The following is an 11647-nucleotide window of genomic DNA, read 5'->3' on the forward strand; positions in this document are numbered from 1 at the left end:
AGAAATTTTGATATGTAATTCAATTTTTTTAAAAATTTCCCTTGAGATGTCCCCTTTGACCCATATTTGACCCATATATTATTTCGAAGTATAGATTTTAATTTCCAAGTACTTGGAGATTTTCCTGTTTTCTTTTTGTTATTGCTTTATATTTTGATTCTATTGTAGTCAGAGAATACACTATGTGTGATTTCACATAGACCCAAGATATGGTATACCTTGATGTGGTGGTTTGACTCTTTTGTGGACTCCAGAAAATCATGTCTTAGAGCTAATCCAGTTCTGTGCATGGACACCTACTGTAGGAGGAAACTTTCGATTAAATCAGTTAAGAGCCTTTGATTAAGTTGTGGGACCCAGGGTGGATCTAAATTCTCTTATTGGAGTCCTCTGTAAATGAAGAAATAAAAAACCTCAAATACAGAACAGGCTGCAGAGATAAGAAGTAACCCAGAAGAGAGAGAAGGCCCCAGGAGCCAGTAGCTGAAACCAACATAACACAGAAGCTAAGAGGAAGCCACTTTACCCAGAAGCTGAAAGCAACTAGGGAGAGAGGAGAAGGGAGAGGTGAGTAGAAGCTGCCACATGCCTGATCACCCACAGCTGCAGCTCCAGAAGAAAGCACCTCTGATGACGCCTTGATTTGGACACTTCCACAGCCTCAGAACTATAAGCTTAAAAATCCCCATTGTAAAAGTCAACTCATTTCTGGTACATTGGTTTGGCACATTTAGTAAACTAAAATACTTGGTATATATTCTGTGGACACTTGGAAAAATATTTGGGGTAAAGCATTCTATAAATGTTGATTAGATCCTGTTGATTAATTGTGTTGAGTTCTCTGTCCCTGATGATTTTGTCTGCTTGTTCTATCACTTGAGAGATGGGTGTTGAAATCTCCAGCTATAACTGTGGCTTTGTCCATTTTTTTTTTCCTGTTCTGTTTTTGTTTGTTATATGTGGTGACACTGTTGTTTGGCACATACCTAATTAGGATTATAATTTCTTCTTTGTGGAGTGATACTTTTATCTTTATATCATGTCCCTCTCTGTTTCTGCTAATTTGCTTTGGTCTGAAGTCTACTTTATCTGATTTCCTTTGATTAATGTTTGCATGATATACATTTTTCCATCCTTGTATTTAAACCTGCCTATATCTTTATATTTGAAGTGAGTGTCTCATAGACAAAACATAGTTGTGGTCACTTTTTAAACCACTCTGCCGATTTTTGTTTTTTGATTTAAGTATTTAGACCACCTATATTTACTATAATTATTGATATGTTAGGGCTTAAATCTGCTTCTTTTTTCCCCAGCTGTTCTCTTTGTGTTTCAATTCTTGCTTTTCTTTTTCTTGTTTTCCTGTGGATTACCTGGCTTTTTTTAGAATCCCATTTTTATTTATCTATAGTTTATTTTAGTCTATTGTCTATTTATTTGAATAGCTTTTTTTTCTTTATTAGAGAAGTTGTAGATTTACAGAACAGTCATGCATAAAATACAGGATCCTCATATACCACCGTACCACCAGTATTTTGCATTCATGTGAAACATTTGTTACAAATGATGATAGCTCATATTTATAACTGTAGTATTAAAGTCCATGGTTTAACTTAGGGTTCACTGTTTATATAGTGCAGTTCCATGGATTTTTAAAAATTTTATGCTGTTACCATATATATCTGCTAACATGCCTCCTTTTAATCATATTCAGACATATATATTTCATTGCTGCTAGTTGCATTCACAGTATTGTGCTACCATCACCACCATCCATTACCAGAACTTTCTCATCATTCCAAATAGGGAAATTGTACATTTTAAGTCTTAACTTCTTATTCCCTATCCCCACCCCATCCCCTGGTAGCCTGTACTCTAGATTTTAACTCTATGAATTTGCTTATTCTAATAGTTTCAAATTAGTGAGATCATACAATATTTGACTTTTTGTATAGCTTATTTTACCCAACTTGATATCAAGATTCTCCCATGTTGTCACATGTATCGAGACTTCACGTCTTTTTTTGCAGTTGAATATTCCATTATATGTATATACCACATATTATTTGTGCATTCATTGGTCAATTGACACTTGCGTTCCTTCCATCTTTTGGCAATTGTGAATCATGTCACTACGAATATTGGTGTGCAACTATCTGTTCAAGTCCCTGCTTTCATTTCTTTTGGGTATATACCTAGTGGTGGGATTTCTGGGTCATATGGTAGTTCTGTACTTAGCCTTTTGAGGAACTGTCAAACTGTCTTCCACAGCAGGTGCACGATTTTACATCACATAGCTTTTCTTAGTGGTATGTCTAGGCATCGTACTGTATATACGTGTGTGTGTGTGTGTAACATCACAGTTTACTGAAGTCATCATTTTACCAACTGGAATGAAGAATAGAAACTTCACTTCTCTTTAGGTCCCTTTCCTCTCCCATTTCAAAATATAATTGTCTTAAATATTTCCACTACATATATTTAGAATCACATTAGACAATGTTATAATTTTTGCATCAATCTTTAAATATAAATTAAATATCAAGAGGAGAAGGAATGCCTATTTATTTTACCCATATTATTGCTTTCCACAATCTTTGTTCTTTCCTGATGCTCCAAAATTCCTTCTTTTATCATTTTCTTCTGTTTAGAGGATTTCCCTTAGCCATTCTTTTAAGGTAGGTCTGCTGGTAACAAATTCTTAGCCTTCCTTTATCTGAAAATGTCTTGATTTCCCCTTCATTCTTGAAGGATATTTTTGCTGGGAATTGGATTCTAGGTTGGCAATTCCTTTCTCTCTGCATGTAAGAAATGTGCTTCTTCCTTCTGGCCATCATGATTTCTGAGGTCATTCAGGTTGTTTTTACCCTATCTATAAAGAGTTGTTTTACTCTGACACTTGTAAGTTTTTTCAGTCTGTCTTTAGTGTTCAGAAGTTTAATCAGGATGTGTCTTGGCATGGATTTATTTGAGTTTATATTATTTAGAGTTTTCTCAGCTTCTTGAACCTGAGGTTTTACGTCTCTTGATAAATTTCAGAAGTTTTTATTAAACAAAATAAAAATTAAAAAAGAAACCAAACCCTGCCATTTTCTAAAAAGAAGTTGTTTGAAACAAAGTAGTTTACACAAAACACACAAAACTATGTGAACCATTTTTAAAATAGATTCTAAATTAGTTTAAAATATAGGCTTCAACATAAATTCATGTAAAATGTTTCTGTGGACAATTTTAAAATAAGAAAAATGAAAGAATAGGTAATGAAGTGGATCGCACATGGTCACTGAAATTGCATATCACTGAAAACACAATTTCCATTTTCAATTTGAGTAGGAAAACAATTCCCCCCACTGCCCATGAAGGGTCTGATATTTGCATTAGCATTTATGGCATATTTTTTTGTTCACCAGAATATTGGATAGTTTTAATGGGCTACTTTTGAATCTCTCCAGTACTATGCCACACTGGAAATCTCATTAATACTGGCCACCTACCATTTCTTCCTTCATCTTCCCTTATTACGTATTATTCCTTTTTACACAAGAGTTTTGCATGTACACTTGCAATGCCACATGTGGGTAGTTTTCGGAATGAATTAGGTAAAAAAATTCAACGTTGTAATGATTTTTGGTGAGCTGACCATGGTATCAAAAACCTTTTCCTATGCTTGGAGAAACTATCATTGTATAAATTTAGATAGGAATCAGAGCTCTATCCCCAATACTACAAAGAAAACAGACCAGATTCCTGCTCTTCTTGACCTCTGGCACCTAGAGTTCAGACAAACAGATGCTTCTGCCTGGAAATCCCCCCGCCCCAGGTGACCCACTCATCTATTTGCTCATTGTTTTTGCTCGTTGTTTACACTCATTGTCTGCTTCTTGTTTTTGCTCATTGTTTGCTCATTGTTTTTTTTTTTTTTCGCTCGTTGTCTGCCTGTTTTTTTTTCCAGGAAGCACTGGGAACTGAACCCAGGACCTCCAATGTGGGAGGCAGGTGCTCAACCACTTGACCACATCCATTCCCTGCCTGGAAATTTTTTTTTATTTCTCTCCCCTTCCCTCCCCCACCAGTTGTTGCTCTCTGCGTCCATTCGCTGTGTGTTCTTCTGTGTCTGCTTGTATTCTTGTCAGTGGCACTGGGATACTGTGTCTCTTTTTTGTTGCATCATCTTACTGCATCAGCTCTCCATGTGTGCTGTGCCACTCCTGGGCAGGCTGCACTTTTTTCACACCGTGTGTCTCTCCTTACAGGGTGCACTCCTTGCATGTGGGGCTTCCCTATGTAGGGGACACCCCTGCATGGCATGGCACTCCTTGAGCACATCAGCACTGCGCATGGGCCAGCTCCACACAAGTCAGGAGGCCCTGGGTTTGAACCCTGACCCTCCCATGTGGTAGGTGGAGCCTCTATCAGGTGAGCCAAATCCACTTCCCATCCCTGCCTGGAATTTTAATTCAAGATTGGTAAATATAAAGAAGTGCAGTGATGATCTAGAGCCAGTTCTCAGAGTGATATCCAGTAATCCCTGTGGGTAATTGGTTCCTATCAGATGAACAACAATGTCAAAACTAATTTCATAATACTACTACAACATTATCTACCTTTTGACATTCATTTTACTATGAGTGTACAGGAGAGGCTCTGTGATGTACAATATCACAATGGATTGAATGCAAAAACAGATAGAAAAGTCTAGCTGTCATTAAGCCAGGCATTGAAAATATTTTGCAAAAAATATAAAAAAGAAAGAAGAAAAGAAAATAGTAAAAAACCAGACCAGGCAAACAGACTTGGCCCAGTGGTTAGGGCGTCCGTCTAACACATGGGAGGTCTGCAGTTCAAACCCCAGGCCTCCTTGACCCGTGTGGAGCTGGCCCATGTGCAGTGCTGATGCACACAAGGAGGGCCCTGCCATGCAGGGGTGTCCCCCATGAGCCCCACATGCAAGGAGTGCACCCCATAAGGAGAGATACCCAGCATGAAAGAAAGTGCAGCCTGCCCAGGAATGGCACCACACACACAGAGAACTGACACAACAAGATGACACACCAAAAAGAAACACTGATTCCCATGCGGCTGACAACAAAAGTGGACAAAGAAGAACACGCAGCAAATGGACATAGAGAACAGACAACTAGTGGGGGAAGGGGAATGGGGAAAAAATAAATTAATTAAAAAAAAAAAAAAACATCTCTCCAAATATACTATATGGTATGGATTGAATCATTTCACCCACAAAAACATGTTCAAGTCCTAACCAGTAGTCCTGTGCATATGAACCCATTTCAGTTAGGATATTTGAAGATGTTATTAAGATGAGGCAAAACTGAATCAGAGTACGCTTTAATCTGACTGGAGTTGTTATAAGCAGAAATCTAGAGACAGCAGGAGACAGAAAAGGGGGGGGAGGGTGTTTGATTTAGCCAAAGGGGTGCCAATGCAAAGCATCAGTAATCTGTTGGCCTTTATAAAGGGTATATATTTGGGGTAAAAACTTACAGTTATAAGGCCCTAAAGGGCCCAACTCAAGGCTGCTTTCTCATCAAAGTCAGTTGCCATGTGCTGAAGCAAGATGGTAGGTGATCCCTGCCTGGTCTCTTCTTCCTTCTTCCTCGTAAGGCTCTGTGGACCCAGCTTCTTCTAATCTCAGCTGTAGGCTGGCATTGGGCTCAGCTCTCAGAGCTTCCTCTATCACAGTCCAGCATAGGGCTTGTTTCTTTTCATGCCATCTCAGCTGCTCAGCTGCTCTGTTCTCTTCAGCTGCAAACTATTAGGCGAATGGCTCATACCTCTTCCCGGGGGCTTTAGCTGTTTGAGCCTTCTCCTTTCTGTCACATGGCAGAACTGAAATGACCAAGTTCCCTCCTCTTCCATGTCTATAGAGCTCTTTCTGTGGGTCTTCTTGAATTAGTGTCCATTTATATCAGCCCATCAAGGGGGCAGGGACTCAACACTGAGTCATGCCCTACTGACGTGGTCAAATCAAAGCCTTAATATTGACAGGTAATTCAATCAAGAATTGTCAGTTGAATTTAATGCATTCAAAGGGTTATCACACTCAGAAGAACAGATTAGTTTATGACAGGTGTTCTTAACAAGGGGTTCGTGAGCTTGAACTGAAATTTAAAAAAACGTTATTCTTGTGGGGACGTGTTGGTGCAGGTGTGAAATATTTATTAAATAATACATAGTAAGTGTATACTTAGTAAGGGGCCCCTGGTTTTCACCTGACTGGCAAAGGGGTCTGTGGAACAAAAATGGTCAAGAACCCCAGTTTACAAACGTAATCTTTTTTTAAAATTCATAAATAATATCAAACTGCCATAGGGGGTCAGATGGCCTAGCAAAGGAGGCAGAAATTGACTTAGGGGTTGTCAGCAAGCCACAACCAGAACAGACTGCAGAGAAAGTATGATTCTGCCAACACCCTGATTTTGGACTTCTAGGCCCAAAACTGAGACAATAACTTCCTATTGTTAAAGCCAATTAATCTGCAGTACATTTTAAGGTAGTTCTAGCAAACTAAGACACTGTATGCTTCCATTTCTATAAACTTCTAAAAAATACAAAAACAATAATGACAGAAAGCAGACCAGTAGTTGCCTGGAGGTCAGGGTGGAGGAAGGGAGGGATGACAAAGAGGCAGGAGAATAAAAAGAAAAAAAAAATTTTGAGAAGTTTTTAGACATATTTATTGGGTTATTTTCCAGATCAGCCCTCTTTCTCCTCTCCTTCTGGGAATCTAATGACATGAATCTTAGAACTGTTATAGTCCCAAAGGTCCCTTAAGTTCTGTTTTGTTTTTAGTCTATTTTTTTTTCTGTTGTTCAGATCAGGTAACTTCTATTGCTTTATCTTCTGTTTTGCTGATTCTTTCCTCTGTCCCCTTTATTCTGCTTTAGCCTATCCATTGAGTTTTGTTGTTGTTATAGTTGTTTTATATATATATAAATTGTAGTCCTCAGTTATAAAATTTCCATTTGGTTCTTTTTTTGTTTTTTTTTCAGGAGGAACCAGGAACCTAACCTGGGACCTCCCATGTGGGAGGCAGGTGCTCAATCACTTGAGCTATATCTGCTCCCTGGTTCTTCATTTCTCCTATTTCTTTGCCAAGACTTTCCATATCTTTGCTGAAGCTTTTTTTTTTTTTTTGTCTGAAGCATGTTTGTCACTTATCAATGAAATATTTTCATCATGGCTCCTTTAAAGTCTTGGTCTGGGGAGAAGATGGAGCTCTAGTGGTTGAGCACCTGCTTTCCATGTACAAAGTCTTGGGTTTGATCCCCAGTACCTTCCAGAAACAAAACAAATGAAAAAACTAACTCTCATTGGGGAGCAGATGTAGCTCAGTGGTTGAGCACCTGCTTCCCATGTCCTGGTTCCCAGGTCCTGGTTTCAATGTTTGGTACCTCATTAAAAAAAAAAACAGTCTTGGTCAGATAATTCCAACACTTTGCCATCTCACTGTTCACATCTATTGTCTTTTTCATTCATTTTGAGATCTTGGTTCTCGGTATAACAAGTGGTATCCTATTAAAATCTCAGCATTTTTGTATTCCACTATGTGACTCTAGATCTTATTTAAATCTGTTTTAGCTGGCTTTCTCTGCCTGTGCTCTGGCAGAGGAAGGGAAGCATTGCCCCTTTACTGTCAGGTGGAGGTAGAAGTCCAGGTTCCCTGTTCCACCTCAGTGCTCCTGTTACTACTTGGCTGGGATGACAGTTCCAGCTTCCCATGTGGTCTGCGGTGATTCCATGGTGGAGTGACCTCATTAACTCTGGGCAATGGTGAAAGTCCTGAATCTTTACTAGGTCTCCTCTGACCCCACCCCAGTGGGATGGGAAAGAGCAACTCATTACTGCCAAGTGAGGGTAGAATTTCAGTCTCCCCATGTGGTTTCCCCTGATGCCTCACTGGGTAGAAGATAAGGGGAACTCCTTTCTGGCTGGTGGAGATAAAAGTCTCATATGCATTCTACCTGGCTTTCTCTGGCATCATTCTGGTGGCGATATTGTGGGCAGCTCATTACAGTCTGACAAGGGTGAAAGTCTAGACTGCCCGCTCTGCCTTTGCAGGTATGGGAGTGGGCGTAGCCACAGGTTTTCTGTGATGTTGGATGGAATAGAGTGAATATTGTCTAAAACATTTCTGTTTTGCTAGGATGTCCTTTTCCTGGATTTTTAATTTCAGAAAGCACACTTTTGTTTTGTTGTTGTTGTTGTTGTTTAATTATATTCTTATTGGCATTTCTGGATTACTGGCTTTTTTTGGGTTCCAAGTCTTCAGTTGCTTTTCAGCAAAAATAAAACCCAGGGAACTCGCCACCATGTCTGTCTTGAAGTCCCTAGCCTGTCTGCCTTCTTTTTCCACCTTCCAGAGTTTTCTTGTGTTTATTTTATATATAATGTGCAGGACTTTTGTTTTATTTAGTGGGAAGGATATGGAAAAGTCTGTCTACCCCATGTTCACAGAAACAGAAGTAGACCTCTTTTTGATGGCTAAGTATATGAATGACATACTATTTATTTAACCAGTATCCTTTTAATAGACCTTTGGGTTGTTTCTAGTTCTTTTTTGTTGTCATTGTTGTTAAAATAATGAGGAAGGGAATGTCCTTGTTCATTGCAGGAGTGGGCATTGGGTGATGAGGGTGAGGTAGAGGGGAGGATTCTTGGGATCATTCATACACAGGAGAAAATTCTTAACTGGAATTGGGTCAAAGGACACGCACATTTTAATTCTTCCTATTACCAAAATATCCTAAAAAATGTAACACTAATTTAAACTCCTGTCAAAAGAATTTAAAAAACTGTTTTTTCACTGAGTATTGCCAAACTTTCTAATCTTTGTTCACCTAATTGATAATTTTTCTAAGTTGTTTCTTATCTGTTTTATTTTACTTTCTCAATTGGATCCAAAGTGAGAATTGTGCCCTTTTTTCTTGATGCTTTCAAGGACCCAGACCTATCCTATAGACCTTAATAATTATTTCTTGCTTCTTGTTGATGGTCTTCACAGTTCAAAAAAAAATCAGAGCTGGCAATTCAGAACTCTGACACACTTTCATGACTTCAAATAAAATTAAAAATTACAAAAGATTTTAAAAGCAAATTTTTTCAAAGTGTTGTTTGTGGACTAACCTGAATAAAAACCATATAGGAGTAAGGGAACTCTGATATTATGTGCTTCTTGATGGGATACTTCACCAACTATATATAGTATTCTTAGCAAAAATGTGTACAACTTAAATCTAATAACAAAGGAATAATTAGATAAATTCAAATTGTGGGATATTCTAAAACAAAAACAAACTGGCCTGGAATCTTAAAAATGTCAATGTCAAAAAAGAAAAAAAAGAGACTAAAGACACTGGACAACTAAATGTAATGTGGTCCTTGATAGGCTCCTAGACTTTTTTAAAAACCACAAAGCTAGGAGCAGATGTGGCTCAAGTGGTGGAGTACCTGCTTTTCCCATGGGAGGTTTCAGGTTCTTTCCCGGTGCCTCCTAAACAAAAAGAAACAAGAAGCAAAATAAATGAAAGAAACAACTCAGGGAAGCTGATGTGGCTCAGAGGTTGAGTGCCAGCTTCCCCATACAAGGCCTGGGATTCGATTCCTGGCCCTGGTACCTCAAAAAAAAAAAAAAAAAAAAAAAGCCACAAAGCACATTGGAGAATTTTGAATATATATATGAATATATATCATTTTGTAGATAATATTATTGTATCATATTCTAAGGTATATTAATTTGTTATGGTTTTATGGAAGGAGAATATCCTTGTTTTTAAGATGTAAGCTGCAGTATTTAGGAGTTAAGTATCACTATGTCTGTGACTTTCAGAATGTTTTATGAAAGTGCAAGTACATACTTTAACAGTTGGTAAATGTGGGAAGAGAAAGAACAAATGTAGTAAATTGTTAACAACTGGTAAATGCGGCAAGTATTTGGTATTCATTGTTTTACTCTTGCAAATTTTCTGTACGTTTAAAAATTTTTCAAAATAAAACGCTGACTAGGTCAGCTCAGATCTAGTTAATCTGGGTGGGGGTGGGTGCGTAGCAGGTCAGAGTCCACAGGTATCTGCATTTCAAATAGATCTTCCAATTAATATGTATGTGCTCCACAGTTTTAGATTTGACTTGAACCACAATACTGCCATTTTATTTTAGTCCCTGTAGAGCCAGGGGAGCAGTGGTTTGAGTGTCTGCTTCCCATGTATTAGGTCCTGCGTTCAATCCCCAGGGCCTCCTAAAAATAAAAAAGGGGGGTAGGGCCAGAAATACCCCAATATCTAGGTTATACAATAGAGTTTAATAATCTTAAATATTGGAATAAAACCCAGTCCTTACATAGTTCAAGAACCCCTTCCATGGCCCTCCTCAGTTTTCTCTGTTTTCCTCTGCTGTATTATCTTTACCTATCTTCATGCAAATGGTTTTAAAACCTCCAGTGAAAGACAGGGCCCGAAGTGCTACCTTCCCAATTAGTGCAGGGGACATGCCAGCAGAATCTAGCCTCTGATATCCTCCAGCAAGGGATAATAAAAAGGAGGGGAGTAGCATGCCTTTCCCTATCTAGCTCTAGGCCAGGGGTTAACCCTTTTTGTTCTACTACTCCCTTTGCCAATTAAGTGAAAAGCACAGACAGATAGTTTTAAGACACTCAACTAGGGAAACGGACTTGGCCCAGTGGTTAGGGCAGCCGTCTACCACATGCGAGGTCCGCGGTTCAAACCCCAGGCCTTCCTGACCTGTGTGGAGCTGGCCCATGCGCAGTGCTGATACGCGCAAAGAGTGCCGCACCATGCAGGGGTGTCCCCCGCGTAGGGGAGCCCCACGCGCAAGGAGTGCACCCGTAAGGAGAGCCACCCAGCGCGAAAGAAAGTACAGCCTGCCCAGGAATGGCGTCACCCACACTTTCCATGCCGCTGACGACAAAGAAACAAGACGCAGCAAATAGACACAGAGAACAGACAACGGGGGGGTGTTAAATAAATAAATATTAAAAAAAAAAAACTACCAAAATTTCGAAGTATGAATGAGCGGAAGCAATTTTTCGAGGTAAACAACAACTGCAATGTGATATGAAATGAATACTATTGTAATTTATTGCAAACATTCATAACTGAAGGAAATGCTAGATTTCAGTTAGAGGTCAGAGAAAATAAGACAATAAGTTGATTTTTTTCAATTCAAGTTCATGGACCCCCTGAAATCTTTCCACGGACCCCTGTGGATCTCTGGTTAATAAGAACTCTGCTCCAGGCAATACTTTTTAAACAGTTACAGATGTAGGGATATCCTCTTTTATACTCACTGCTTGCTAAAGAATACAATTAATAAGTAATAAATGAGCTAAAGATCCAAAACATATACTTTAACAAACTTTAAGCTACCACTGAAAATTAACTGATGGACTTAGAACAATTTAAGAACCTCAAGAAGATGCCCAAATATCCCCTGAATGATAAGAATACATGGTACTTTTTAATGAACATCACTACCAACCCAGGGCATAGTCTTTTAAGATTGTAGTGTTTTTCCATTAAGCAGTGACACATTTGTGCTAATTCCTTGGTTCCTCTGGTGAACACTGGCTAGATGGTCCCAACATAGAACCACTAGATGGGTTTTGAATTGT

The sequence above is a fragment of the Dasypus novemcinctus genome, chromosome 4 (assembly GCF_030445035.2).
Source record: "Dasypus novemcinctus isolate mDasNov1 chromosome 4, mDasNov1.1.hap2, whole genome shotgun sequence".
Classification (NCBI taxonomy): Eukaryota; Metazoa; Chordata; class Mammalia; order Cingulata; family Dasypodidae; genus Dasypus; species Dasypus novemcinctus.